General features: G+C 39.6%; 1 pseudogene; it reads left to right on the top strand.

Moving 5' to 3' along the window:
- LOC103607440 overlaps nucleotides 1-4,548 on the top strand; it is a 10,711-nt pseudogene extending 6,163 nt beyond the window's left edge.
- Nucleotides 4,549-5,566: the final 1,018 nt, after the last annotated feature.

Below are 5,566 nucleotides of genomic sequence, written 5' to 3'. Positions count from 1 at the left end.
GGCTCTCAGACTACAGAAAAATAGCAGAGAGCATGTGGGTTTAGTAGGAGATCTGGTGAACTTGTTCCTGCCAACAGCAAGAAGAGGCTCTGACTGCACTGCTTTCTCTGATAGGCGGGGATCATCTGTCAGCTCAACGCACGCACTTCTGTCCTAGCAGCAGCAAATCCCATTGAGTCTCAATGGAATCCTAAAAAAACCACCATCGAAAACATCCAGCTCCCTCATACGTTATTATCAAGGTATTAAAACATTTTTATAAAACAGATGATTTTATTTTGCTCATTTGTAGAATTTTCAGGGTGAGATTGAGAAGGAAATACTAAGATTCAGCAACTGCTAATATAAACTCTTCAGTGTAATGCAAAATGTTTCCAATTTGGTTGGTCAAGGGTTTTCATAGCAAGGATTATTATGTGTTTTCTGCCCAACTGTAGGTAGTGTCTTAACATTCATTTGTTTTTTGAAGCAACTCAGATGTTTCTCCTTGACATCTTTTCCAGGTGACTATCTCTCACAACTCTTATCTCTCAATCTTAAAGCCACTATGGAGAATCAACAAAGTGTAGAGAACAGCTTTGTACAGTAGATAAGGTTCTGAAAGATTAGATTTGTTAAAGCAGAGCCAGATAATTCACACTTTTTCTCAGCCTCACTGCCAGTGTTGGTCTATTTCATAAATGGAGTTTTGATTTTAATAACTTGAGTTTATCAGATAGTTTTTTTTCCTAAAACAATTGAATGTGTTTTCATTCAAATCTTCATCTCAAAATTACATAACATTTTCCTGAGGGAAGTACTTCTGTGACTCAGCTGTTTGGTGCCCCGTGGCTCCTGGAAAGACCTGAGGGGTGGGATCAGCCCAAAGCCCCCTCCTTGATGGGAAGGAAGATGCCTGTCCTCCCAGGGGCCTCGTGAGGCACACCTTCACTGTGTACACACCTATGTACTTAGTTTTGTGTGTAGGTATGTTGGTGTCCCAAGCAGGAAAATAGTGTTTTTACTCCCTTTTCTCAGGTTTGATTTGATCTTCCTCATGTTGGATCCTCGGGATGAAGCCTATGACAGGCGTCTGGCCCACCACCTGGTGGCACTGTACTACCAGAGCGAGGAGCAGGTGGAGGAGGAGTTCCTGGACATGGCAGTACTGAAGGACTACATCGCCTATGCGCACAGCGCCATCACGCCTTGGTTGAGCGAGGAGGCTAGCCAAGCTCTCATCGAGGTAACCAGGCCTGCAGAAAGCTTTTACTGAGCCTGTAGCCAAAAGCATTAATGTAGTCAGCTGGTCATCCCCTCTAAAACATTAATTACTTTAAGAATAGCATACCGTTTTCTGTATTTACTGTTTTCACATGTGTTGTAAATTTGACTTTTCTAAATGTTGTACAAAGGGGGAAAGAATTCATTTATGTAGATAGTGCCATTAAATATAAAGACACACATTTTATATTTAAATAACCTGTAAGCATAATGAATTTAAGATCAAAAGACCTGAGTTCAAATACAGGTGATGCTACTTAGTGACTTTGTAACTCCGGACAAGTCATCTCTGTAAAAAACGAAATGAGTGGTAAGTATTTAAGGTTCACTTTTCACTGTGCTTGTACATGGGCAGCAGTGCATGATAGCACATTTATTCGAGCATTGTGATTTAAAGAAGATTCCCAGTGCCTTGATGGGCTCTACATCCTAACTGAGCTCCTGAAAATGCTCAAATGAAAGTTGCAGATGATATGTAATTTTCCTTTTGTATTGTATTCTTGAGGGTTGTTCATGAAGGAATGAAATTATGTCCATCTGTATAAAGAATTAACACAACTTACCTTCATAATGTTACCCCAGTAATCCTTTACGTCCCTCACCAAATGGGCTCCTAACTAAGGGTGTAGATTGGGGTTAGTGCCTGAGCACTTTTCCAGACAGGCCCTCTGAATCTTTCTCTGCTCTAACCACAGCCAGCTCGTCACCCCACATGTCAGTGTCCCCATCTGCCACATCATGCCCGGCTCTGTTCCTCAAAGCTACATCAGATACTGCCTTCTCCAAGAAGTGTTCCCAGAGATCTCCCAGTCAGAATACTTCCAACCATCACTGCATACTAGACATTGAAGTCCTCCCCGGATTTCTATGGTCTGTCTGTGTTAGTCTTGATGAGCTCTGAGGCGAGGGCTAGGTCTGACTTTTTGATTCCCTTTTAGGACCTCCATGTGGCAGACAGGCAGTTCACTTTATTTAAGGGAACCCTAACTGTTCAAAGTTCAACCACAACAAGAGTTTGGATCCCCGTACCTGGCCAGCTGCCCTTTAAAAACAAAACAAAACAACAACAACAAAAAAAAAACCATGAATCTAGGTTATTGTCACCAAGGGGTTTTGCTTTTGTTTTTCTACCTGCACTAGGCTTATGTAGACATGAGGAAGATCGGCAGTAGCCGAGGAATGGTTTCTGCGTACCCTCGACAGCTGGAATCGTTAATTCGCTTAGCAGAAGCCCATGCTAAAGTACGATTTTCAAACAAAGTTGAAGCAATTGATGTGGAAGAGGCCAAACGCCTCCATCGTGAGGCTCTGAAGCAGTCTGCAACTGACCCCCGCACTGGCATTGTGGACATATCTATTCTTACTACAGGTTTGTTATTTACGTTGAGAATTATTTAAATATGGAAATAGTTGACATTTCAGTTTAAGCTAATGGTTAAGTCATTTGAAGCAGAAGTTCCTAACCTTTTTTGGATCAAGACTCCTTTGAGAATCTGATGAAAGTTGTCCCCAATCTTCTCCTGATAAAATATACACTAATACATACAGTATTTTGTATGTAATCTTAAGGGGATTCTCCCTTCTCCCCTGCTGTCTACATGCACATGTTAACCCATTTCTAAGTAGTAGTTAGTATTTCAATAGACAGTGACTGCATCCTGTACAGATTACATAGACTATGTGTCATTGGAAAGTAGCAGCTACTGGATTACAGACATTTTTAAACAGCAGAGAATTTAAAACTGACTTTGCTTTTGGATGTATTTTGGCATTCAGCCACTGTACTCTTTACCTTTCTTGGTGATGCTACTAAAGGAATGTTTATGGGAATTTGAAACATTCCGCTCTCTAATAGCAGAAATATTTTTATTGATTTTGTAAATCAGGAATGAGTGCCACCTCTCGTTAAACGGAAAGAAGAATTAGCTGAAGCGCTGAAAAAACTTATTTTATCTAAGGGCAAAACACCAGCTCTAAAATACCAGCAACTTTTTGAAGACATTCGGAGACAATCTGACATAGTAAGTGTTTAAATGTATTTTTTGTTTAAGTTCTCTTTTTCCTTAATATTGCTTATGGGGGTTTTTTTTCTTGCTTTTTTGTTTGTTTTTCTTCATTGTTTAACTAATAAATGTAGACAAGAATAAAGAAGAACAGTAAGATCATTCATAAGCCCATTAAGAAATAATCATAATTAAAATTTAGTTATACTCCTTTCAGAGTTTTTCTGTGTGGATGAACTTGTTTGGGGGTTGAAATATTCAGGTACCCTTTTGTGAGTAAGGTGAGTTCATTAAAAAGAACTACATGGGTAAACCAGCTCTTCGCCTGCTTTCATAACGCCCTTACATTACTATCCACAGCTGCACCGTCACTGTGTGGACAGAGTTCAGTAGTTAAAATGGGATTGCACAGACACCAAGCCCACAGTATTTACCATCTGGCCCTTTACAGAAAATGTTTGCCACCCCTGATTTAGAGCTTAAGGAATGTGTATAACCACCCAAAAGGGAAAACGACTCTGGGTGGTGCTTTAACATTAAGGTGATTGTGTCTCTAACAGTCAGGAGAGGGTTGGACATAGAAAATACTTATTTTCCTTCTCTTCCCCAAAGGCAATTACCAAAGATATGTTTGAAGAAGCTCGACGTGCCTTGGCTGATGACGACTTCTTGACAGTGACTGGGAAAACTGTTCGCTTGCTCTAATGCTATAGTGAGCAGTGCTGTGCGTGACCTGTGGGCCAGTGAGCTCAGCATACATGGATTCTGAAAGTCATTATTTGGCTACATAAAAATGTTCTAACCTGGGTTCAATTCTCTCAATGAAGTGGATGTTTCCATTTTTTAAAAAACATTTAAAATAAAAATACTATGCCAATTTATAAACATACAGTAGAGATCATTTCCTTAATTAAAGTGCTGTTTCTGAGCAGCAGCACTTTTAATCTGTATGTACATACAGATAGCAGCATGTCAGTCTTCTTTGAAGATGGCAGTTTAGGCCGTGGTTTTTGTGCTAGTCTTTCCAATGGCATTTGTGCATATGCTTGGGGATACTGTAGTACGAGATAACAGACGTGGCCGGGGCATATCAGTGTGAAGTGATGCAGATGAGATCCTTTCTCCCTTTTATAGCACTCAAGTGTAATTCTTTTTAGAGGCTGTTCTCATGGCTCCTATTAAATCAGGATTGAGTGGTTGGAAATTACTAAATTTTAGTTTTGATTATTCCTACTTTATCCTAATATGTAAAACTTTTTCCTAAATAAATGATAGAATAATAGTTGGTTATTTGGCATTATCTTACGTTAAGAAAAAAACTTCACTAAACACTACATTCATGGAAATTCATAATGGTAAGTACTTTATAGATCATAAAAGAAATAATGTATTTTATAATATAATGAATTTCATTTTGTTCAAATATCAATTAAATCCTAGCAGTTATTATAAAACCACCCTAGGCTGAAGTCTTATATGTACAGACTACTATAATCAGTAATCCCCAAAACATTTAAGTTATTGTATGAGTTAGGCCTTTTTTTAGTATTAGAATCATTACTCATTAATAAACCATCCACAGGAGGCTGCCAGTTAGCTCAGCTGGTCAGAGCATGGCCTTGTAACACAAGGGTTCAGTTCCCCATACTGGCCAAAAATAAAAATAATAAAGTATTCACAGGAAATGATAGGTCTAATTATTTAAATAGCACTGAAGTATTTGTGTTGGAATGGTATATTTTAAAGGAGGCAGCATTTAGGTCAGGGCTTCACCAAGGGTGCATGACTTGACCTAGTGGTTTTGCTAGAGAGGTTTCCTCCATGAGCTACTGTATAGGAGATGCTTTCACATATCACCCTCACAGCCACCTGGTAGAATCGGAGGTCTCCTTTCACGGATGGAGGAGCAAGAAGTCTCATGACTTGTCTGAAGTCCGAAAGCAGCAGGTGAAGCTGGAATTAACACAGCTGAGTCTTCTCACTTTAGAACTTTACCTATACCACATCAGGCTCCAACTCGGGATATAACTCTATTCATCACTTTTGGACACTGCTCTGGCTTCCAAAAACATGCAGAGAAGGCTTCCTGTATCTCCCATGATAGGTTACTCTACAAATGCTCCAGTGAGCAGAGAATTTGGAATCTGTTGACTGTTGTCACACCACATGTTTTTCAGACTGGAAATGTATTCCCAGCTCTAGTTGCTCAAAGGTAACTGGTCTTTAGGCTGCCTTTGAGCTTGACTCTGACAAACTGAACAGCACACACTGTTATCCTAGAAGTTACACTTTATGCAGGC

Source organism: Galeopterus variegatus, unplaced genomic scaffold (assembly GCF_000696425.1).
Source record: "Galeopterus variegatus unplaced genomic scaffold, G_variegatus-3.0.2 Scaffold7425, whole genome shotgun sequence".
NCBI lineage: Eukaryota > Metazoa > Chordata > Mammalia > Dermoptera > Cynocephalidae > Galeopterus > Galeopterus variegatus.
The sequence above is the reverse complement of the archived record's forward strand: the minus strand, read 5'-3'. Positions and strand labels throughout refer to the sequence as shown.